The sequence below is a fragment of the Bos grunniens genome, chromosome 25, assembly GCF_055505025.1.
Source record: "Bos grunniens cultivar Pamir isolate PY7600 chromosome 25, Bosgru_T2T1.0, whole genome shotgun sequence".
NCBI classification, from domain to species: Eukaryota; Metazoa; Chordata; class Mammalia; order Artiodactyla; family Bovidae; genus Bos; species Bos grunniens.
Genome location: NC_141189.1, coordinates 2673315 through 2699954, shown reverse-complemented (window position 1 = coordinate 2699954; position 26640 = coordinate 2673315). Strand labels below are relative to the sequence as shown.

The following is a 26640-nucleotide window of genomic DNA, read 5'->3' as shown; positions in this document are numbered from 1 at the left end:
TTCAAAATAACCCAAATATGCATCAACAGATGAACTGATAAACCAATTGTGGCCCATCCACACAATATAATATTTACACGGCAGCAAAAATGAACAATGAACAATTGATACACACAAGACAGATGAATCTCAAAACAATCGGGCCAGACAAAAAGAAGACATATTGCATGCTTTCATTTTAAATAAAACTCTACAAAATGCAAACTAATCTACACTGACTAAAAGCAGATTCAGTGACTGATGAGGGAGGCATGTACAAAGACCCTGCTTGAGGAATTACCACTCTGTTCAAGGGAACCTGAGGGGAGGAATATATGTGTTCACTACCTTGACTGTGGTGATGATTTCATGATATATACACATCAAAATTTACTAAATTGTATACCTTAAAGATTTCCAGCTTGTTGTATGTCAGTTACACCTCAATAGAGCTGTAACTTTAAAAAATGTACAGTATAGGTTTGCTAAGTCACTTCAGTTGTGTCCGACTCTTTGCAACCCCATGGACTGTAGCCCGCCAGGCTCTTCTGTCCATGGGGATTCTCCAGGCAAGTATACTGGAGTGGGTTGCCATTTCCTTCTTCAGCGGATCTTTCCCACCCAAGGATCGAACTCTGGTCTCCTGCATTGCAGGCGGGTTCTTTAGGGTCTGAGCCACCTAGGAAGTCCATGATAGGTTTAGGAGTTATTTTCATTCATGTCCCATTCTGATTCACCTAGATGCTTCAGGCACAACAAAAGGGCCTTTTGGTGGGGATGAGTTCTTCGGTGTGTAGTCAGGGCTGAGCTGGCCATTCTGACAGTCTTCTCACAAAACGGATACATTTACAACATGGTAATAAAACCAAGAAATGCATGAACGAAAATTTTTTTTCTGTTCTATAAAGCAAAGTCTGATAGTTCATCCAAAAGTGTATTGGATTAAGAAACAAGGTAAAAAGTAGGAGAAACATTTTTTTGAAAACCCAGTGGAAAGTATTATCTAAGCCAATACAGGACATTCCTAGCAACACTGACTCCCAGTATCATTCCTATACAGAATCAGGACTAGTATTAACATGTGGAATTTTTGATTCCACTTCCGTATCTTGGCACAGAGCTGACTGCTGTCCATTGAGTCAGTCCTGGGAAAGGTTGACCACACCTCCAAACAAGTTAATATTTTTCATGACTATTTCGCCACAGTTTTGTAAGGAGTGCAATAATGGTCTCCAGTGAAACAGCTGGACCCAGAGCTTGCATGCTCCTCATGTATAATCATGGCCTGAGAAACAGTTTATCGGTTTTTAGCAAGAAAGTGGCATGTAAACAAATGCACGGAATGTTTACTCAGGGGAAATTTAACATTATTCATCTTTTGAAAAAAGTGAGTTCACTATGTTGTATCTAACCAGCTGAGGCTCAACTGAAGACTTCTGTGAACTACACATTCAAAAAAAAACAACAACAGGATCACTGCCAATGAGGGAATTAGTGAAGAATAAACTTTTTTAGAACTGAGTATGAGGGCTGTCCAAAGTGAGTGAAGATTCTACAGCAAGAAAGATTAAGAACTTGAATAGGAAAACAAAGAATCAAAGATGAGCATTGGCAGTGAAGATGAGAGGCCCCATACCGACCAAGCGGCAGCAGGAGTGGGACCCAGACATCGGCTGTGCCAGAGCCAGTCTTGACCAGTGCTAAACCAACTTTCTCGCACACCACCAGTGGCAGGAATGCATGGGCTAGCAGCCTTCCCAACAGACAGTTCAGGAGGCTGGTGCTGTCTCTGTAGCTGAGTGCACTGTATAGATGGCACAGGCAGCGCAGACACACTCAGCAGCAACAGGAAACACACACGCTGATGAGGCTGCTCTCTTCCCGAGGGTCTGGAATAGGCTATGGCTAAAGAAAGGAGTGATTCAGAATATGGGGCTCATCCTATCTTTTGGTCTGTAAATGGAGGCGTCAAATTTAGCTGGAAGACAACATAACTATAAAAGGATAATCTTAGTTACATGTTATAAGCAGAAGTTATATTGAGAATATGAAATAGCAATGTCATGTAGATCTTAGTAGCAAAGTTTTGGCTTAGTGTTAAATATGACACATAAAGTCAAAGGAATCAAAGGACTATACAACACAGCACCTTAAAAGCACTGTGGGGAGAAGGAGAGTTTTGAAAGGTCTGGAGCTTAGTTACAAATGTTAACCATGTAGCCTTGGATAACAATTATTCTATTTCTTCATCTGTAAAATGTAAAATAATCCCACCTGCTCTAACAACGTCTCAGAATTGAGAGGATCAAATGAGATAGTGATAAAGATGCTGTCAAGTCTCTCTCACACATATAAGGGGTATTCTCAATTATCAACACATTATCTCTTTCCGGGGTATCAACTATGTGGTTTCTTCACTAGTAAGTTACAGTACTACAAAAGATGAAGCTTCTATTCAGTCAAAGCTTCTACAAAGCTATGTGAATAAGCTTTTATTCTGCTTAATCATACCTGATTTTAACTGCTGACATCTGATAGGAGTTACAGGTGTCATAAATTTCCATATGATTTTTTTTAAGTTTTGCCTTTCATATACTATTAAACATTTGTGTTATCATGCTAAATCATCATTTTTAAAAAGTCAAATTTCAGCCTTGGAAATAGTCACATTCATCTTTTATTGAGAGGTGGCCTCTCAATATTGAGAAATAACAATGTTAGTTCTTTTTTTTTAAGACTCATTTATTCCTACTCAGTCAGCTCAGTTTTTAGGTCTGTTTTTGATTGGAAGCTCTCCTTTCCCCTTGAAGGGCACTGATCAGCAAAGGTGAAGAGCTACAATAAAGCGTCCTGCATGCATCTTTTAAGGACTGCATTAATTGTCTTTTAGTGTCAAGAGATCTTTGGGAAAGAAAAGCAATGTTAAACTATACCGGGCTCTCCTGGACTATGAACAGTAACTGCTGCCCTCTGGATATCTAACCCAGGAATCTTACTTTTCATGTGACTGATCTATTAGGTATTTTAAGTCCTACATTTTTTATCAATAAGTAATAAAGAAGTAAAGATATACTTTCATTAGAGAACATTCTATTGTCTGTGCAAGTTCCTGGGGAGGGCAGATGAGTTTTTAAGTAGTCCAGCATTCTTCTGGTTTTCATTTGCAACTCTAGATCAAATGTTTCAGGGAAATGCGGAAGAATGTGAGCACAAGGATTCTGTTTAATTTAAATATTCTGTTCTAATTAAGACACTCTTCACAATTTAGTAGTAATTACTTCTTTTAAGGTTCAATCACCTTCTAAATGTTACAAAATAGAAAGATGAGAAAGATATTACATGATCCATAGACAAGAACATTAATAAAAGTAGTTTCTAAAGTATAATCATTATTTTCATTTTCTATTTAAAATTTTTCAATTTTTATTATAGTTGCCAAATTTTAATCTTCATTGATTAAAAACACAGCAGAACTCCTTGCATACAAATGTATTCAGTTTGCAAACATCAAATCATCATTAGATTAGAGTGACAAGCATGACAAAATTAATACTTCAAAAGAGGTTCAGGAAAATATAAAACCTAAAAAATATTGAATTAGGTTTTAAATTTAACTCATACAAGCTTAAGTTCAATGAAAACTAACACTGCACATTTTTTAATCAATTATTTTATAATCATCCCCCTAAATTCTTTAACTTACCAAGAAATCCTATTTAAAATAAGTTTTCTGAAGTCAGCCATAAATACCACTGAAATGCAAATTGATCTAAAGTCCCACTGAATCCATCAAATGTCACCTCACTTTAACTCATCAAATTGCTTTACGTGAGTGAATGCAAAGTATGCTCATACTCATTAGTGTCACAATTAAAATCCATATTATATAGAAAATAAAATGATGTAATTGTTTGGAACCATTATGGAACTAAGTCTTTAAAATAACTTTAGGATGCAAGCCACATCATGCTACACTCATTTACAACCTAAAACATAATTTAGGCCTAATTTCCAAAGCTAACATTTAGTCAAGAGCACCAGTCCTGCCTTTTTTAATATTTCTAGTGGAGAGAAAGCTGCATCAGTTTCATTATACAATCTTGTGGCTAACAAGTAAATATAGAGGAGAGAGCCTAGTAATCTAAGTGTGGGAGTAATCACCATAAATCCATGAGAAAGGATGAGGTCCCCAGACAGTGACCACAGACAGAAGGGAGGTTAAGGGAGGGGAGGGAACAAACAGAGTAAAGTCAGAAGACCCCCACAGAAGACAATCAAGAGTTGGGGTAGTAAAATAGCATAGAGATCAATTACCTTCACTTCCCTCTTTGAACAGCAGCCCCCTTAAGTAAGTCACATGTCAAAACATGTGGGTCTGGAAATTATACAGTTTGCTTTTCTGCCAGTCATTGTCTTCCATAAAATAGTGAGAAAAAGAAAATATTTATATCAGTAATATTTTAACAAAAGTCTCTTTGTATTATTAAGAATCACAAAACTAAACTATAAGTTAGAAATCGTTAATTTTTGTGAAGCCAAATAGATGGCAATTAACTGATCAGAATAAGAATTATGTAATTTGGAAGTTTATTCTTTGTGATACAACTTCATTTCTTATTAGTGGGATCCAGATAGAAACTTAACAATTAGAGAAAGTCTTCAAAAATTGCTCTAGAATTTTAGCCCATCTTTCCTCCAGGAAAATCACCTATGAAACAAGAAAACATAAACAGTGCTATGAAGTGGGTCAATTCTGACCTGTGTCTGAGTTTACTGGGGGTCAACATGGAAGCAAAATATGCTTGATTCCAACCCACTCTGCTGCCAGCACGACTGCCCACCAGGGGTCGCAACGCAGAACCCCCAAGGCAGGCAGTTAGGGTTGGTGATGGTAGCAAGCCGCACTTCATGGGGAAGCAATCTAGGGAAGCAATTAGGACCATCTGTGTTGGGTCAGCTGACTCAGGATAGACTCCCAGCTTGGTCACTTAGCTGGAAAACTGACCTAGGATGAGCTAATCAGTATCTATGAAATGGAAGTACTTTAGTTGTTGTGAGAGTTAAAATGGGGAAACGTGATCTTCCATACCCGGCAGCTCCAGCTACAGCACACCATGCTCTCCAAGAGAACCGGGCGTCTCTTGTGGCGAAGCAAACTTCCTCAAGGAAAGTGCGAGGGGGCATGGCTAGAACACTCATTCTCAACAAAACTTTTACTCAAGAGAGGACTTGAGTAAAAACTCCACTTCACACACTAAAATCAAAGGGAACAAAGTACAAACTCTCTTACAGATCCTGATGAAAGAAAAATCAAATTAACACACTCTTCATTAAAACAGCCTTTGGAAACAAGACCTCCTAGTCTTCTCTCCGTCGTGCTGGCTCTCCCCAGGTAAGGTGAGCAGCACTCCAGGCATGATCTCTAAGTCTAAGTCTTCAAAGAAAAGAAAACAAATCCACCACAAAACAGGCCAAAGTTATCAGCAAAAACAGGCTGTCAGATGGACCCACATCTATGCTTTTTGCCTCTTTTCTGTTATCATTCCTTTCTTCAGTTGACTGCTTAAAAAGAGCATTGCTTTAAACTGACACTTATGTGGGGTAACAATTCTCAACACTTCCTTAATACATTGTAGTATTTACATGCAAAGTAAGCTATTTAACAAAAATTAAAATTATTAATAAATCACTGCTGCTGCTGCTAAGTCGCTTCCGTCGTGTCCGACTCTGTGAGACCCCATAGGTGGCAGCCCACCAGGCTCCCCTGTCCCTGGGATTCTCCAGGCAAGAATACTGGTGTGGGTTGCCATTTCCTTCTCCCATGCATGAAAGTGAAAAAGGGAAAGTAAATCACTAAATACACAGAAAACTTCGATGCAAAATTGTGTTTAAAACAGATTTTGGAAGTCAGCTGCAGCATGCATGGAATCTATAAGGTTGTCAAGCTTGTGATACATAAGAGCCACGTTAAAGATGAGAGCTTTTCAAATTTACAATTGTATCTTTTTTCTGCTACGCAGTGACTATTGCTCTTAAATTTTTTCTGGGTCAGTTGAGCTAGAACAGCAAAAAGATTTCTAACATGTTTGTATTTGATGTTGGTCCCTAAAGGCTTTCATACAAAGATTAATAGGTTCTTGGCCAAGCAGTCTTTAATGTTGCAATTCGCTCAGTCATTGTGCTGGAACTTTTTTCCTGTTTAATATACACCTAAAGGGAGAAGAAATAGGGAAGAAGAGAGAAAAAGAAGAGATGGAGATAAAACTGAAGACAGAGATAGTAACAGAGACAGAGATGGTGTTGGGATACCTGGGAGAGGGGAGTTTATTAATCAAATACAATAATCTGAGAACCTGCCTTATCTGTCTCAAGAGAAAAGAAATAACAGAAATCTAATCCAACTAAATCTTCCTCCCACATATCAAAATGACTAAACCAAGCATTTCAAGTGCTGCACTAAATCAAGCATTGCAACCAACTATAAACCAGTAACTGCAATGGCAGAATGTTTGTAGTATCATGAAAGGCTACAAAATTTGTCTCTGGGTTAATATTCATTTGAGGCCAGCTGAAATCAAGAACCAAAGTTAGAGAACCAGATAATTCAGGCAAAAGCAGACACATTCTCTGGCCTCCACCCGGTTTCATTTGGACTTGCTGAACACTGCGCTGTCATACTTGGAGTCAGCTGGTCAGCATGAGTTATGTTGATTGGAATCTCTGGGGGTATGTTTTGCAACCAAGACGAAACTTTGGGAAAACCTTCCTCTAAAAGAAACAGAAAACCTAGCTTTTTCTCAGCAGTATAAAAGAATGCCAAGATTTTAGTCACTCTTTCCTGTAAATGAATATTTACAAGTTAGCAATAACACGCTGTGAACCCATGCAACAATGAGGCTCAGCCACAAAGCCCTTTCTGGAAAAGATGGCAGAGCAGCATTCATCCTCAGACTGGTTTGGGAGAGTCTCTTTCAGATGGAGAAAAACAATTTTATTGGGGAGTTATAAGCAAATTTGGTTACACTACGGAGGGAGTGGAATATCTCCTTCAAACACAACCCAAAAGCACATATCGGTTGGTTTCAGAACCCAGTCCACCAGCACCCTTCTGCAACAGTTCAGACAGCAGTCTGGACTGGGAAGTTAGGAAACCTGGGTTCTTAATAAGATCTGGATGCTGTGTCTCTAGCCACCCAGTCTCTGGACTTGAGGAGTTTCTCTATGTGAAAACCGGCAAAATGTACTTTTAAATAACTAAGACTGCTATGCAAAATTCAATATAAATATATAACAAACTGCTATTTATTTCTTCCTCCTATTTTAATCCTTTGAGTTTGTTTATATGTGAGCTTTTAGGGTCCTTTGCCCTCTGGAGAATAAATTCACAAGTAGGCATAAGACTGCCATAGTACAAATCGAACCTTCAACACTGCTACATCAAAATTCCAGTAGCAGCAGATAAACTGAAACTGCCTACAGGCCATTCCTGACTGGAGCAGGATGACAAGCTGCCAGTGTGAATGTCGACTCAGCACCGGTGTCATGACGCCAAGACCAATATGACGATGCCCATGTCAACAAGTTAGAAAAATATGGCAGAAATGGCATTACTGGCATTCTCATACTGAAAAAATTCACCCTGAAATCTAAGGTCTCAAAATAGTCTTTGTTTACTGCTGCCTGCAAAACATTATTTTTTAGTATTTCACATGGATTTACTGAGTTATCAAATCATAATTCTACCGAATTTTTTTCTCACAGTATCCAATAAGTGTATTTTTTTAAACTTGTATATATAAATTTAACTTTTGTCAATTAACTACAGTTTAAAAGCCTGAGAAGAGGTTGGATTTTAAATGAATTCTAGGAGGAATCTTCTTACAAACCACAGTCTTCTGATACCCACTCCCAATTCATATAAAATCTCTCTTATTATTTAGTTTGCTTAAGTCAGAATGTACCTATATTCTGATCATTCATCAGGTAGATCCCATTTTACACATGAGGAAGTAGACGAAGGTTAATGTGCTTTTATCAAGGTCACAAAGCTAGTCAGTTGCAAAACAGATTCTTTCTCAGAGCTCCAAATTCCCGGTCCTCTCCTTAGTCCACTGGGCCATGCTGCTTCTCTGACAGAACTGAAAATAGATTACAATAACAGATTACCATAAAAGTTTGATTCTTCCATTCACCACTTCATGGACTGCCTTTGTAAGTACAATTGGCGTTCACCCTTGGTACTTCTCATCACAGTGAGGCAGCAAGGAATGTGACCAAAGGCACAGTCTAACCCATAGGCCAAACCAGCGCGTGTGTCTTCAGATCACGCAGCTAAACAATCAGCAGTCTATTGGGGTCCTGGTGAGTAAAAGAGATGCGTTTGCTTTAAAATACCTTCTCCAGTTTTCAGAGTAAGTCTGCTCCTGGTCCTCCTTGTACCACAGTTCTCTGGGAGCCCTTTATTACTGGGAATACTTTGGAAGTGAATTTTAATTTGAAAATACACAATGAGTGGTGATAACTGCTTCCTTAGTTTAAAAGGAGTAAAATACAAGAAAGCCAGAAGCAAAGAAGCCAAATCCAATTAGTGAGTAACACACCACTATCAGGCACCTCCCAGTCTCCCCCTGCTCCTGTTCCAGCAGAAGACCGACTTCCAGCAGCACTTGGGGAGGGCAGGACTTGCCCCCCAGACCATGGACATCATATGGATACCTAACCAGTGGTGGTATCTACCTTAGGGTGGGCCAATCATCAGGTCATTCTGTCTCTGGGATTCTGGAGTCACGTCTCAGAGATTCTGGTTAGAATCTGCTCACTAGAAACTGAGGAGATAAAAAATCATGAGCAGGGAGGCAGCCACATAGGACTCTGTGCTCAGAGGCTGAAGGCAAACCAGTGAACAGAGAGAGAAGGCAGTCAACAAGCAAAGAAAAGGCTGTTTCAAGTGACCTTAAAGCCAGAGGGGCAGAGACAGAGATGAGCTAGAGAAGAGTCAGACAAGGAGAGAAGCTCCTCGCTGTCTAACAGAGTCCAGTGCCCAGTCTGGACTCTGCGAGTCCCAACCTGAAAATACCACTGAGGCTTTAGAACAAGTGTTTTTCCAATACAGTATACTAACACATATATATGGAATTTAGAAAGATGGTAACAATAACCCTGTGTGCGAGACAGCAAAAGAGACACCGATGTATAATCAGTCTTACGCACTCTGTAGGAGAGGGAGAGGGTGGGGAGATTTGGGAGAATAGCATTGAAACATGTATAATATCATGTATGAAACGAGTTGCCAGTCCAGGTTCGATGCATGGTACTGGATGCTTGGGGCTGGTGCACTGGGACGACCCAGAGGGAGGGTAGGGGAGGGAGGAGGGAGGAGGGTTCAGGATGGGGAACACAGGTATACCTGTGGCAGATTCATTTCGATATTTGGCAAAACTAATACAATATTTTAAAGTTTAAAAATAAAATCAAATTAAAATAAAATAAAACAAAAAAAAAAAAAAAGAGAAAGACACTGCTGGCAAGATGAAAGTCACTATTTTATGTGACCTCGTCACAAATGTGGCATCCCCTTACCATTGCCATATTCTGTTGGTTAGAAGCAGGTTACTAAAAGGAAGAGGATAGCTCAAGGCCATGAATGCCAAGAAGTAAGGGCCGTTGGGGTCATCCTAGAGGCTTCCTGCCTTAGGTATGTGGAAGACAGATAATTTTCTATTCAGTGTATAGGTCTCTGGGTTGAGAGTAGCGGAGTCTGGACTGATGCAAATCATAGGATCCTGGACTTTTGACAAATACCATAATTAGGTGAGGCTTAGGGGAGAGGGTGGTCATTGGATGGCAGTGAATACGTTTTTCATGTGAGTGAGATGTGAACAGTTGTATCCAAGAGGACAACCAAAATAGGTTGAGTTTTTCACCCCATTTCTTCCTTCCTCTGTAGTAGAACCCCTGCTTATAGTCTCATGATGTATGGGGTGTAGAATCCTTGCTGTTGGGGAACTCATTATTTCCATAATTGATATAACCTAAAGATATGAGTAAGTTCAGGAAATATTTATATGAATCTATGAATGGTAAATCCAGATTTGAATAATAAAGGACACCAGGGAGTTTGAAATGAATCCCAAAACTTCAGAGGCCAACATTAATGCAATACTACGAGACTTTGAAACCACAGGCTAGTTAGACCATTGGGTTGACCCAGTATTGCATGTCTTATATTTATATCATTTGGTTTTTAAAAATAAATACTCATTTTAGTATAAATTCCTAAAAAAAAAAAAAGAACAAGTGTTTTTTTTTTAGTAGACTAGAGTCTGTTTTTGTTACTTGCTATGAAAAGAATTTAATTACTAATGAAGACACACTTCCAATACACAGAAACGATTCATTAAGAATGCTCACATGGAAAGAAAAATGGCACATAAGAATGTATCAGGGAAGTGCTGTTTATTCTCAAATTTAGAATTCCCGAGAAGTGACGCACTGGCCATGCCGCGTCTCTCGAGAACACAGAGATGGAGACAGCTGCCACCCGGCACAGAGGAACTCCCTGACAACTTACCCACTGGTGCTTGTGTTCCTGCACAGTGCTGCTCCCAGGAAGGGCTGCCCTCCAGGTGAGGAGCAGAGCCCCGAGGGCCCCTAAGATATACCCCAAAATGTATTATTTTATATAATAATTGTTGGTGTTTAGTCACTAAGTCATGTCTGGCTCTTTTGTGACTCCATGGAGACTGTACCCATCAGGCTCTTCTGTCCATGGGGTTTGCCAGCCAAGAACACTGGAGTGGGTTGCCATTTCCTTCTCCAGGGGATCTTCTTGACCCAGGGATCAAACTCTGGTCTCCTGCATTGGCAGGCAGATTCTATACCACTGAGCAACCAGGGAAGCCCTTATATAATAATTATATGGATTTTATTGATCAACAGTACAGAAAGCTATATATAAAGAAATCAATATACATATCAAGACACAGAAAGACAGCCATAAGCACATAAAATAGGTTTCTGCAGTATGGCCCAGGTAATAAATCACAAGTTCAAACATTATTTCCAGAGAAACATAAATTCTGGGGTTCCTGCAACAAGATCAAAAATGTTCAAGATCGAAGATGAGACATGCACTCCCAAAATGTCTTACTTTTAATGTTTTACTCTGGTATCTTTCATTTAAGAGCTATGTGATATATTAAAATGGGTCTGGGTTTAAAAAGAAAATCTCAGCTTTACCACTTACTAGCCCTAGTAGTTCGGAGAAGGCAATGGCACCCCACTCCAGTACTCTTGCCTAGAAAATCCCATGGACGGAGGAGCCTGGAAGGCTGCAGTCCATGGGGTCGCTACAGTTGGACACGACTGAGCGACTTCACTTTCACTTTTCACTTTCATGCATTGGAGAAGGAAATGGCAACCCACTCCAGTGTTCTTGCCTGGAGAATCCCAGGGACGGCAGGGCCTGGTGGGCTGCCGTCTATGGGGTCACACAGAGTCGGACACGACTGAAGTGACGTAGCAGCAGCAGCAGCAGCAGCCCTAGTAGTTAAGTTACTTGACTTTTTTGAGTCTCAGCTTACTTGTCTCTGCAATGCCTGCTAACAAGATTTTTATGAGAATTACATAATTAATAAGTAAAAGTCATGCACAAGGCCTGGCATCTTAGAGGCACTAAATAATGTCAGATTTTTTCTTTAATCAATTTTTTTTTGGTCTTCATCTTTCCAGGCCTAGTATTAATCCTAGAGTCCATCTCCATATCACAATTCTCCTCTACCGTGAATAATTTAAGATATTCTGAATAGGATCTCCTCCATTTTGGAAGCTGGATTGTAAATTAGAATCAGACTCGCCCAGATTTAACTACTCAGTGTGGACTCCAACTATCAGCTGCCCAATGAATGGAGCACAGACTACACTGAATCCTGGAAACTAAAGGCAGGGTCACTCAACATCCCTTCCCACCCTGCTCATCTCCCAGCGTAACCAGGCATCTTCACTGCTAAGCAGTGAGTTAGCCCACTTCTCCCCACTCAATTAGTGGGATGTTCTTTTCCTTCTCTGGGATTTTTCATTTGTTCCAGGGTGGTTCCGCCTTCATTCTAAGACTAAGGAGTTTTGATTCATTCCAAGAAACAATCTTGGAAGGCCAAGTGTGTCACTAGCTTCCAGAAGCTTTGTGCAATCATTGTATAATAATTCATTTTTCAGGCAAGCCCTGGCAATATTACATGGTCAGCCCAGCTAAGCAGAGAGTCCCCTAGAGGGCTACAGACATGATTAGATAGGCGGATGAGTTTTTGAAAACAATCCACTAGTAATTCGAGCTCCAGGGGTATTCAGACAGAAGCATCAACAGACAGGTTGTGAGTTCTTACAACACTAATGTCCGGAGACATTAAAACGTTTTGTTAATGGGTTTCTGACACTTCTTACCTATGTGGCCTCAGACAATTACCTAATCTTTCCAAAATTTGGTTTCTTTGCTTGCAAAATTATTAAAATGTACAGGCAGCCCTTGCTTTGCATGGTAACAGTTGCTGCTATTGATTGAATGCCACGTGCCAAGGACTGTCCTAAGGGCTTTACTTCTATACAATGATTCAATCAACCCTCCTAACAAACACATCCTCAACCTGCTCATCCAGGGGGTCATCCTCTTTCCACCAGGGGCTGCATCACTTCACTTACAGCCCTCTCTTGCTGTCCCTTTAAAACAGCCAAGATCAACTGCTTATCTCCTGACCAACTATTTTTTCCATGTTATTAACTGTTTAAGTCATACAACTACATGTAACAAGAGGAAGACAAAGAAAGGACCATTTGAGAATAAAAGACAATTTCATGTAACCCCTCTACCTACAGGATGCCATCTATAGATCAAAATTTTTCTGAGGAGAAGGACAGTGTTCATGAAACCATTTTTAAAGTCACCTATTTCTAGCTTTTCCTTCCAAGTGAGCTTGCATATCTTCCATCTTCTTTTTAGAGACATCCTCCTGAAGGAAAGTCTCTTGGGAAAGTGTTCAGAAGATCGTGGGCTAATACTTTTTCACTTTTCTAGGACTTGTGACAGAAGTTATTTACTCTGCAAATGTCCTAGAAATGACGGGCTTTTCCTATCTACTTGTTTTCCTCAATGAATGGCACATTTCATCATTTGTACCTTTAAAAATAAATACATACTTCATTTTCCCTCTCCCACCTAAAAGGTGGACATACATAGTTGCTTCAGTCAATCCCAGGCATTGGATTCCCACCACTCTATTAATTGAGGTCATTTACTGAGTTGTATAAGAGCTCCAGGTGAATTCCAGGAGCTCCTTAACAGAAGAAAAATAAATCTATCACTGGTATTAAGTTATATTTTAGTTATTCGTTGTATGCCAAAATATAGAAAAGTGGTTGAAAATGGTCATTTAAATGGGTTACAAAAAAAGTTACTCAGAAATCAGTCTCCAAATCATAGATTTATGCTCAAAGGGAAGAATAGTCATTCAGTGCTTGATTTATACCAGTCATTCATAAAGTCTTCACCAGATAAGGGCCATAAATTTGCTCTCTGTAAAAGTGTAAGTCAATGCCACTGGATGATAACACAGGCCTGCCTCCCCGAGATCACTCAGCAGCAGCAGCTTATGCATAGAAAGAAAAGGTATGTTTTAGTTCAGTAGTTCCTACAGCTCTTCTACCACTTGCAAAAAAAGCTGACAATTTTACGTCTGACAAGTGGAAAATCAAAGACCTCAAGGTTTTGATATTTTTTCCATATTGAGGATGTAATATTCATTCAGTTCAGTTCAGTTCAGTTGCTCAGTCGTGTCCGACTCTTTGTGACCCCATGAATTGCAGCACGCCAGGCCTCTCTGTCCATCACCAACTCCAGGAGTTCACTCAGACTCACATCCATCGAGTTGGTGATGCCATCCAGCCATCTCATCCTCTGTCATCCCCTTCTCCTCCTGCCCCCAATTCCTCCCAGCATCAGAGTCTCATCCAATGAGTCAACTGTTCACATGAGGTGGCCAAAGTACTGGAGTTTCAGCCTCAGCATCAGTCCTTCCAATGAACACCCAGGACTGATCTCCTTTAGGATGGAGACTGGGACTATTAGGACTGGGACTCTCAAGAGTCTTCTCCAACACCACAGTTCAAACCATCAATTCTTCAGTGCTCAGCTTTCTTCACAGTCCAACTCTCATATCCATACATGCCTACTGGAAAAACCATAGCCTTGACTAGATGGACCTTTGTTGGCAAGTAATGTCTCTGCTTTTGAATATGTTATCTAGGTTGTTCATAACTTTCCTTCCAAGAAGTAAGCGTCTTTTAATTTCATGGCTGCAATCACCATCTGCAGTGATTTTGGAGCCCAAAAAATAAAATCTGACACTGTTTCCACTGTTTCCCTATCTATTTCCCATGAAGTGATGGGACTTAATTAACATATAGTCAATTTTGCTAGAAATAGTTTTAATCAGCCATAGCCATTTCAAATAATGAAAAATATTTTGCTATTTATCTTAAATATTTTGGGTTTGATTAATTATGAAGAGAAATTCTTAGGTAAACAAAATTGCTAATCAGACTATCAGCAAAAAGAAAAAATAAATTTTGATGCATAAATGAAACAGCTACCCCAAAATCTCCCATTTTTTTCCTTTCCACAATAATACTAAAGCCTCCTGTTTGCTTCGGTATGAAAGAATTCCTAAAATATCCTACATGGTTCACAAATCCCTATACTTGAGGGTGATCTAACTAGGTTTAAGTATTTAAGAAGATGATTTCAGAGAAAAGACTTTTCTAAACATAGTTATTTACAAAAAGATACCAGATATCTATAGCAAGCTATCTTGGCTAGCACACCTTTGAGCATAAAATAATGGATCTTTTTACATCTTTGATCAAAATAAACTAAAAAATAACATCCCTAAAATTAAATTAATATGTATTTGCCAAAAATCAGTTGTTTATTATTCAGAATATGAAGGGAGAAAAACAGAGTAATGATTTTACTTATTTTTACTCTTTGTATTATTTACAGAAAATACAACATTAGAAAATTTTCCCAAGGTTGAATTATAATTTTCATAGCAAAGAAAATAATATGTCTGTCTGATCATCTGGTCCCTGGTTGCCTGAAAGGAATTTTCCTAATCCACTCAGATAGCAAAAGCAAAAGTAAATTCAATCTAAGTTACTGAACTCTATAATACAATACCACCTGGAAATATATTTCTATTGTATAGGATTCTTTGTACGGACGGAAAACAAAAGCAAAAAAAGTATAAAAAGCAACTGACTCCATGATTAAAACACAATTCAGGGTCTTTTTCGATTGAGTTTCCACTCCTGAATTTACTATTTTTATGTTCTCATTGTCCCAAAACACCCATCTTATGAAATCATAGAAACCTACTATCTCCAGAAATTCTCCCTGTTGCAGATTCAATTAGCCTTGCTCTGTACTCCATTTGCTCACTAACTTGTTCAAAAGTTCATTGTTCTTTTGATAGGGATCATGAAAATTAACTACGTATTCTCCTTTCCTAAAGCAGGAAACTCAGGTTCTGGCTCCTCCATAAAAATTTTATTCTTCTCTATCGTCAGATATAAACCAAGCCGACTACGCTGCCACAGTAAAAAAGGTAAAGTATTGGCGTCGTTTGCGCTTAAACTTTCTTATAGAAAGGAGGAGAGCTCTCACCAGCCAGCATAGGACTTTCTCTTTACATCAGTACCTACAGCCGCTCCCTTCAATTCTTTATTATGATTACTCCCTAGACTTTTCAATTATGGCTGATTCAAGTTGATGTTTGGCAGAAACCAATACAATTCTGTAAACAATTATTCTTCAATTAAAAAAAGTTTTTTTAATTTTTAAAAAGAGCAAAGGGGAAATACTACAAAAAAAAAAAAAAAAGCTTTAAAATTAAGGTATCTATGTCTTGTACCTTATATGCATGTTCTTTATACCTCTGCAGATATATAAGATTGGCCTGTCCATTAATATCCCTGAAAATATGTAGTGTAAAATGAGATAACAAAATACTTAAAATAAGACCTGCAACACTCATTAAGTGCTATCTATTTTTATGATTACTTCTGAAAATCAGATTGTTTCTGGTATTCTTCCCTAGAACTGACAGTCTATCACAGTTGTATCATTTCCTCGCCCACTTTTAAATATACCCAGTTTATCACTATCTTTCCTCCCTTTGGTTCCAGGCCTTGCCAGAGTAGATTTTTCAATCAATTAATTAGAAATGCATATGAACTCAGAGCTATAGAAAGGAATAATGTATTTGAGTTTTGAAAAGCACTCCAGTGTTATTAAGAAAATAAAAACTGGTTATGTTCCACAGTGTTTCCTGTGCAATGAATGCACTTAGCGTCACAACCTATTAACTAACAATTATTCAGATTCAAGTTCCACTGGTTGCATACAAGCCATTGTTTCTTTTCTATAATATTGTGTGGGTTTTTCACCCTAGATTTTGCCACTGCCTTCAATATTTTCTTAATTTTTTTCTGAAAGGATTCATAGACCAATAGTATGTCTGCCAACATGCACCCTTTAACCACTTAAGTAATACTATTAGCTGGGTACAGAGTCCTTGGGTCTGTCTGTCTTCCACTTGAAGTTAACATGTTATATTGTGACTAGATACTTGCATTTTCTCTTTATTTTGAAATTCAGAAATCCCAAAACAGATACTGATATATATATATGTGTGTGTGTGTGTGTATAATTATATCCCCATTACTGTTGTTAACCAGGTATTATGTCTTCTGATTTACTATTTGACTTTGAGCACCATGCAATCTGCTATTTATTTCTTCTCATCAGCAACCATGCTCCACATCTCCAAGAAGTCTCTTCCATGCTCAGACATTTTTTATACATCTCTTATTTTGTACATTTAGCAGATTGAAAATTTTATTAAAAACTTTATCAGGTTTCAGTTTAAATGTTTTTCTTATAGTAGCCAATGAAGATCTAAACTAAAACTTAAGCTATCTTGTTTTTATTCAGGCTCATAACAACAGACTAGGGATGCTCTGTGGAGGCAGGGAAGTAGTATTGAGACTCTACAGGATAATTCCACTTCTCTAGGGTCTTATCAACTCAATCAACTTACAAGAAGAACTTTTGCCCACTTTCCAAAATAGTCTCAAATGCCCAGAAATTGGAAATAAAAAATGGAGCTCCTGGAGCACTCTATTTATTTGAGGTTGAGAGCAAGTTCTCACAAACTCACACTACTCTAAACATCACCCTTAACTTAGGGGATGGGAGTTGTCTTTTGGTATAATACCCCCTGTCAAGTCCACAAGAATACAGTCCCAACCAAGAACTAATGGGAAGCCACCTCATTGCCTAGAGAGGTACTTGAGTTTTGGACATTCATGCAAAGTAGAACATGTCCATTCTCAATTGATTTCATTTTGTAATATAATCAGTTTACATATGGTAGCTCAGTACTAAAAATTAAACTCTACATGTCTAAAGTCAATAATATGAAAATTTAAGTATTCATAAAATATTTAGGTCAAAAGGTTTTCTATCATAAGTAGCAAATATGAAAAGCAATTTTAAGAGCTTTGTAATTGTGAACATCACAATTATTTAGTGACAAACAGTAAATTTAACATTGAAATAACTAAAAGTGGGAGTTCAGAGAAGGAAATCCATTGTAAAAAAAGATCATTAGTAAAGGGTTTTACTCTTTTCTCCTTTGCATTACCACTTAAGCAACAATGCAATAAGGCAATCCCAAGTACTATGTTTAAAAATAACTGTTCCTGAGATGTGGTAAATTCTTCCATAAGATTCTTTTTATATTAAAATGAATACAATGAGATAACATTCAGATTCTCTAAAATGGCAATTTATTATAATCCTGCTTATTGTACAATACAAAGTATATCACAAAATTAAGCAAAACCTCCCCTTCCCCTCCCCCAAACATCAGCAAGGCTATTAAGAGACATGATGAGGCAGACACACAGACACATAAAATGCAGAGAAGTCCATTAACACCTGACTGCTTAGGCATCTCTTCTATATACAGTAACATGGTCACGGCTCTGAAAGAAAAATTAATGAGGAAGGAAATGTGGAAAAAGAGGAGCAGAAGGGTGTTGAAAACATCTGAGCTGCAAAGTCTTCCCTGCTGCTGGCAATCCATCAAGCTGTGCAAAATAAATGCTATTTCATCTAACCTTTAAAAATCCTTTAGGTTAAACAATACTTTCGAATTCACCACGCCAAAAAAATAATGGGAAAATTTTAGTGCTAATATGACAATACTGTTGATTCAGCTATGATATTATTACTGACACTTGTAAATTTAAAGAATACTAAATTGAATATTAAATAGCATTTTGTTTTGTTTTCCCTCCAGGGCATTCTTTTCTTTGCAACGACTAAGGAAGGCTGTCCCGTGCACCACTGACAGGAGGTCTGAGTGTCAGGGAAACACTTCAGACACCCAGTGCTGGGGCGGCACGTTCACAACCCGGGGCTGGGACGAGTTTCTCGGTTTTATCTACTTCTGAGTCACTGGCACATCTCTAACGGCTTTGCATACTTTCCAATTTTACTTATTTATCTTTGCTTTTCCACATTTTTCCCTTTTGATTGTGGAACTTCTAGGCAGGGATTAATTCCAGACCACACTGAGCTTAGTTCTGTTCTTTAGAGAAAGCTGTTAATTCTTTTTTAATAGTGTAGTGCATTTCTTGAACACTGGGAACTTCAGTACTTAATGCATACACAAGGTAGTTATCAACTTTAAAAACAGATTAGGTTTTCCAAAAGTGTGCATGTAAAACAGTTATCAGAACTAGGAACATATTTTCTCAAATGATCAACATGGTGAAGGCTGACTAGGATTTGTGACCGGCATTCAGAAACTGACTGAACCCACAACAAAGCTCCCACTGCAAAAGAGTCATACAGAGCCAATGACGGTGTCCAGAGAAACTGATACACTCCAACACAGTAACTGCCTGGGTGGGAGGGTGGAAGCGTCTGCACTGAGGCTTCTCTAGACACTCACACCCCAAGGGAAGAGGGGTCAGGTAAACAGCACAAGGGGAGGAGGAAGGAGGCAGAACAGGGAATGGCAGTCAATCCCAGGTCCTGACTGTATAATCAGCACCATCAGAGGTACATTACAGTCTTGGGGAACAAGGATTCTGAAGCCAGAAGGCCTCAGTTCAAACACCAGTTCTGCCCTCCTGGGCAAGCTACTCTCTGAGCATCAGTTTCCTAATGGATTAAAAAGAAAAAAAGGAATAGGGCAGCTTCCTCATAGAATTTGTTGCAAAGACTAAACGAGTAAATGCATGTAAAGTGCTTGAACAGGTGACTCACCGCAAGGGTCAAGTATTTGTCACCGTGACTACTGTCGCAAGTGGAACACACCAGGACTGCACGCAGCACTGCCTGGGGTCTGCCCACTGCACCTTCCGCAACACAGCCTGGGAGACCTTCACAATTAGGGTCTTCACAAGGCCACTTCCACCACATAAGGCTTTTCAAATTACCTCATGCTTATGTGAAGAGCTGGTCTTCTAAGGTTCTGTTTCAAGTTCTGTTGAGCACAGAGATGAAAGAGTACATATTTTTTGATGCCAGTGGTACTGAAAAAAAAAAGAGATGACTGTACTTTTGGCTCAGTGATAAGCAGAGGGGAAGAGAACATCTGGGCTACTCTTTGCTCTTCTGGAGCAGAATGCTCTGAACTGCCTGCCCGTGATTACTTTACTGAAGTGAATATTCCATTCTATCCATTATCCGCTGAGAAAAGAAATCATAGTACCATGTGTTGGGATTTATTTTTTATCTTTCTGTAATTTGGAGGATTCTGACAGTGTTCACTGAGTTAGTAAAACGTAAGGAAAGGTATTATCAAGTCAAGAAATTATGTGCAAGTGTTCCAGTGTTTATAGAGAGTAGTCTTGCTTTCCTTTGTAACATATTCTGCAATCTCACTCCTGTCCCCACTCTTCCACTAAAACTATGCCTTCTAACATACCCAGTGACTCTACCTGCCAAACACAATGGACACCGTCAGACTCTGACTTGCCACCCCCAGCAGTGTGTGTCACCGTCGGACACTGCCACTTTATTTACTCAAGAAATCTCAGTTGGGCACAGAATACGTGCCAGGCACTGAACACGCAGCGCAAACAGAGCATGAGCAAGACTATCTTGAAAGGCAACAAGAAAATAACTGCATAAACACTTCATTACAAGCATGACAAATGTTACTACCAAGAAATGTGAGGGGTAGTTAGTACATAGACTCGGTATACTTGCCTTAACGTATTAAAGCAGGCAAACCTAGCCTGGAGAGTCAGAGAAGGTAATATTTAAGGGGGAACTTGAAGAGTTAGTAGGACGTGACCAAGGGAAGGAGCAAGAAAGGGTTTAGGCCGAGAAAATAGCATATGCAAAGGACACGGGCGGAAAGAAGGCTGGGGGGCCTGAGAAATTAAAAGAAGGTCAAACTAAGTGTCATGAGAAGATGCTGGAGAGGTGGGCAGAGGCCAGACTTGTTCCAAACTGTATTATCTCTATCCTTTTCAAAGCAAAATTATATACATTTTCTCCTGTAGCCAAAAGTAGAACCTCAGTCTGTAGACATTAAGCTCACCATTCAGTGGTTAATACACCAACCTGCTCCTACTGAGATATTCTGCAAATGAAGAGTCACTCCTTCTTAATTTATTTGTTCCATATTTCTCTTTTCTTCATATTGTAATACCGTGGAGTGGAGTTGCATCGTTTAACCAATGGCATCTTACAATTAATTGGCAGCATCATTTTTAGTGAGACATAAAACAGTGCATCTTTTTAATCAGTGGCATCTTAGATTTAATTAAATACAACAGCTACATTTATAAAGTAAAATATTCCTGTGCTGAGTAGGTATTTATTTGAAGGAAGACAGACTGTTTTGGTACCTTCACAAATAAAAGTAAAAGGCTTCACCACATATAAAAGCAACTATCATCAATGTGCCCTGACAGGATCCCTCAGGATTTTAACTGCTTTTATGGGTTCAAATAGGTCACATTGCTTCTGAATAGCTGAGTAAATTCCTACAATGCCAAGATGCTGGCTGAAGATTCTGTGAGACATAAGTATGAAGAGAAAAGTTTCAACATTGCAAAGGATGGAGAAAATCAAGACTACCACCATTACGGGGTTGGAAGTGTAACAGGAAATGCGTGGCTCACGTCACCATCACGCCTGGCTCTAATCAACTGAGCAGAAGCACAGACAGACAGATGGGGATCAAAGCACTGTCACCTATAGTCCCTTGCAGTTCTGGTGAACTGTGCTGGGGAATAGAGCTTGGGCTGAGGGTCACAAATGAGGCTCCCTATGACCTTCCTCATGACCTGATTCACAGAGAGCCTTAATTGGCTTACCCACCCAGGAAGGCTGAGACAGGACCAGACGCGTCCTGCCAGGGCTGACCCGTTCGCTCTGCTTATTGTGAAGCAGGGAGAGCAGAGGAGCATCTTTACTGCCACGAAACACTCGGGGAAAGAGTCAGAACAGAGATGTGGAAACCAGAAACTTCACCATATTGTTGTTAAGCTCGAAACTTTAGTTTGCCCTTCTTTTTCCTGTGGGGAGAAGATAATAAAGAGAAAGGAGGGACAGACCCTAAGTGGAAACAGTTCTCTTCCTCCATATAAACACAAAGAGGTGAAATCAACATGTTCCTGAAAGGCAAAACTATTAGTAATACTCCTTTCAAATCTGATCATAGACATCTTTCTTTCTACAACTACCTAAGCTGTGCAATTTGACACTTGATACAACAAAGCCATCAAGATTTATAGGATACATAATCATTACCTTGACAATGAAGATAAAATCTACTGAGATATCATAAAATACTCCATACTTTAAAGGAGACAGCAATGACTTCTGCAGCAAAGATGTCTTTTCTCCTGCTTATTTGCACACACCATCTGCTTTATTAGCACGTCATGTCACACAGAACTACTCTTGTAATTGCAGGCCTCATATTATGGGGGAATATGAAGGTATGAAGAGACAATAAGCAGAAAGGGAGAATGGCTAATCTAATCTGTCCCACCCTACCTTCTTCCCAAAATACTTTAAGTGGCCTGATACTCATTTGCTTAGCCATTCAAAAATACGCTTTCACGTTCATGCGCTAGGTACATCGTGCTAGACAACGGAAATAAAACAGTGAAGAAAATATGACCCCTATATAAAGAAACTGACAGTCTTGTAATGGAAATAATTTGTTAAATATATAGGAAAGAGTAACGGCAGGAATTCTAAAGCTCAGAAGTAGAGACGCAGACCAGCCACTACACAGACTGGTGTATCCGTTTTCACACTTCTGCATGTGAGGAACCATGTATGTCACTTCTTCATGGTTTTCTTAGCTTACGTAAATGATGTTATACTGTATCTATCATTCTGCAACCCATTTTTTCACTAGGCATTATGTTCTATGATTTTAAATCTATTTCTGATGAGGTGTGTGTATATATACCCATATTTTCTGCTATGCAGATAACTGTTCTACACACATATCTATCTGCAACAGACTTCCACTATGTGAATATCACACATTTTATTTACCCTTCCTGACCAATATTTAGGTTTCAGTTCTTCCCTAAATTAATCAATACATCAATGAATCTCATTTTAAATGTATGTTTGTGACAGATGCAAGCTTTTCTCTGGCCCAGCTAATCTTTCAGAGCTTCAGTTTCTTTTCTCAGTCACTGTGATAAAAATATAAAGCACTCTGTAGATATTAAAATTCTATATAACCTTAAAAAGTTAAACAAAGGTTACCATATGACCCAGAAATTCCACTCCTAGATACATAACCAAGAGAAGTGAAAACATACGTTCACACAAAACATGTACATGAATATTCAAAGCAGTATTATTTATAATGTCAAAAAAAGCAGGAACAACCCAAATGTCCATTAACTAATGAATAAATAAAATGCGGAATGGTATATCCATACAATGGAATATTATTCAGCAATGAAAATGAAAGTGCTGAAAGATGCTACAACATTGATGAAATCTGAAAACATTAAGTGAAAAATTTCAGTCGCAAAATACCACACACTGTGTGATTCCATTTATATGAAATATCCAGAACAGGCAAATTCATAAAGATAGAAAGTCACTGGTAGTTCCCAGGGATGGAGGGTGGGGGAGAAGGAGGGAGAACGAGAGTAACTTCTAATCAGTATGGGATTTCTTTCCAAGCTGATGAAAATCTTACAGAATCAGTGGTGATGCTGGCATAAACCTGTGAATACATGAAAAATCAGTGAACTTGTACTTTAAAATGGTGGATTTTATGTTATTTGAATTATATCTCAAAATAGTTCAAAGCTATAAGCTTTCCCAGGACATGAAATGTGCATTAAGCATCTTTTACTCTCTAAAATATTTTGCTGCATCAATATTATAGGCTCCAGAAATATTATGGGCACTCATCAAGTTCATTGGAAACTTCACCCCTAGACTACACCAATTCTTATCTAATTTTGGCCTTTCACTAAGATAAAGTGTAGATCTTATTTAAGAGGGTAGAAGTCATTCCCTTGTTAGGTGAAATGAATGGTCACAGTATGCCAAATTATAATACTTGAGGGAGGGTGTCTGAAAATCTGCCAAGAAGGAAGCCCAGGAAGCTCACTCAGGTTGGGTCACAGGTCTGGGGGTCTACAAGCCCTGCCCTAACCCTGCCCACGGTTCTGAGTTGGGCTCTATCATTCTCCCGCCCACCACCCATGCATACACAATGTCAACTGTATAAAAGTCTGATTGTGCTTTTTGGTAACTTACATAGTCTGTTTTCTATTTTTGGTTAATTTTGAAACACACCAACTACATATATCATTATATTGTGTCAGATAAATTTTTTGTAAATGTTCTGACTATGAAGCTTCACTCACTCCTTCTTTAAATTACACTGATTAAGGACTATGTGCTGGGCATTAATCTAGGCAATGGGCTCATATGTGGTGAACAAAGCTCCAGCCCTACCAAACCCTCATAGACATCAGACAAGTTAAACAGCAGAGTTCATAACCTGCTGCTCTCAAAATATGGTCTAGTCAGCTCATAATTTGTTGACTGTAGAGAAGGCAGACACAAAGAATTTAAGAAAAAATGGCAAGAATTAGTATGAATAAGACTAATCATTGCATTAAAAGGAAGCTTTTCCAGGTTACCATTGGCACATTGTTCATCTTTTCATGGGAGTGTATCTACTGTATTTCGGATTTGCAGAGAAGCATCACAGATGCACAAGATAGCTGAGTGGTTCAACGAGATCTTTAATTAAACTGATAAATGTCAGATACTGCATGGTTCTAGGATATTCTGTTGATAAAACTTATGAACAAAAGAATAAATCTAACTCCAAATTTTTGCTGATTCATCAACATCACTAGATCATATACTTCTGTTTCTTATTGTATTTTTAGTCAGTTGATTTTAGCTCCAAAGGGAAATAAATTTAATCTGTTAATACCAAACAGTGACTGAGACTGCCTTTTCTCAGGCAGCATTTGACAATGTCAACCAACAGGTGCTTTTTGAAGCTTTCTTGTCCCTAAATGCAGAAACTATATGACCTTTCTCTACTCTCTCATTCTCTCTGGAGTCTCTTTGTCCCACTCAGACCTTCTCCCTTTTCCCCTTTCATTCTTCCCCAGCAATTCTCAAATATCAAGCTTCATCTGCATCTTTCTGTAAGGTTTTCTCTCTTAGAATGATGTGAAAGTGAAAGTCACTCAGTCGTGTTCCACTCTTTGCGACCCCATGGACTATACAGTCCATGGAATTCTCCAGGCTAGAATACTGAAGGGGGTAGCCTTTCCCTTCTCCAGGGGATCTTCCCAACCCAGGGATTCAAACCTAGGTCTCCTGCACTGCAGGCAAATTCTTTACCAGCTTATCCACAAAGGAAGCCCAAGAATACTGCAGTGGGTAGCCTTTCTGCAGGTTAGGTATTTTGTCCTCTATCTTTTCTCTACACCACACAGCCTCTGCAGAAGAGCTTATCTTCACAAAGGAAGGAGATACACAAGTGTAGTTAACAATACAGTTTGACCTGGTTCAAATTCTTGACACTTACTAATTATGTGACCCCTGGCCAAGCAGTTAAGGTGCTCAAGTCAGGTATCCCTCTTCTCTACAATATGCACAGCTGACTGACAACATGGGCTTGATTGTACAGGTCCACTTACAGGTTTTTTTCATAGGTACATATATGTACTATAAATGTATTTCATCTTCCTAAAATCAACCCTGGATATTCACTGGAAGGACTGATGCTGAAGCTCCAATACTTTGGCCACCTGATGCAAAGAGCTGACTCTTTGGAAAAGACCCTGATGCTGGGAAGGATTGAAGGCAGGAAAAGGGGGTAACAGAGGATGAGATGGTGGGATGGCATCACCAACTCAACGGACATGAGTTGGAACAAACTCAGGGAGATAGTGAAGGACAGGGAAGACTGGCATGCTGCAGTCCATTGGGTCGCAAAGAGTCCGATACACCTGAGCATCTGAACATGATTTTCTTAAAACATTTTCTTTCCTCTAGCTTACTTTATTGTAAAAATACAGGGTTTAATACATACACAAAACATGTTAATCAACTATTACGTTATTGGTAAGCCTTCCAGAGAACAGTAGGTTATCAGTAGTTATTTATGCGTGAGGGTGTCAGAAGTTATACAGATGTTTGACTGTGCAGGGGCTCAGCTTCCCTAAGCCCCACACTGTTCAAGTGCCAACTCTATAATCATACCTCTTTCTAAACAAATCTTGAATTGTGATGGTGATGATAACTAGCATTTAAATGTTAGTTATTATGTTCTAAATACTGTTAAGCACTTTACACATATTAACTCATTTAATTCTCACAAAGATCCTATTTTGCCCCTTTTATGGACGAGCAAATTTAGGCTCAGAGAGCATGTTCATATAGGCCTCATCACCGGAGCTAATAAGTATTCAATATGTGACTCTCAAACATACATCCCAGCAAGTACATACCTTTATTCACTTAAACTCTGTTAGTGCTGAAGAACCCACCTGCCAATGCAGGAGACATAAGAGAGGCAGGTTCAATCCCTGGGCTGGGAAGATCCCCTAGAGGAGGGCATGGCAACCCACTCCAATATTCTTGCCTGGAGAATCCCATGGACAGAGGAACCTGGCAAGCTTACAGTCTACAAAGCTACAGGGTTGCAAAGAGTTGCACATGACTGAAGCGACTAAGCACACACACAGGGGATTTCCAAATGGTGTCTCAACAACATAAACTAGGAACATCGAAACTCAGACTCCACATTCCACTCCGCTCCTCTTGCCCATCCTCCCAACAGAGAGGCTGCTTCTCTGCATGCCTCTCATGTCAGCAGCTTCCCAGCGTTTGGCTCACAGTCACCCCAACACTCGGCTCTCCTGCTCCATCTCAGCCCAACTCCAGTCTGGGTTTCTTCCTACTTGTTCTCCTGTTCTCTCCATTTCCACTTCATTCACCACCGCCCCGCCAAAGCGCTTGATTCTAAAGCCAGTAAAACTGTACTAAATGTATGCTGTGGAGTA

The 26640-nt window shown here is 39.2% G+C and overlaps 1 protein-coding gene across 3 annotated transcripts in view; it reads right to left on the bottom strand.

The window, feature by feature from the left end:
• SDK1 (sidekick cell adhesion molecule 1) overlaps positions 1-26640 on the bottom strand; it is a 742921-nt gene that overhangs the window by 621151 nt on the left and 95130 nt on the right. The window contains exon 1 of one of the 3 annotated variants that reach the window (XM_086376794.1): positions 4294-26640. The exons of the other annotated variants lie outside the window; for them this stretch is intronic. The gene's annotated coding sequence lies outside the window, so the exon portion shown is untranslated. The remainder of the gene's footprint in view (positions 1-4293) is intronic. 3 annotated transcript variants of the gene reach the window in all.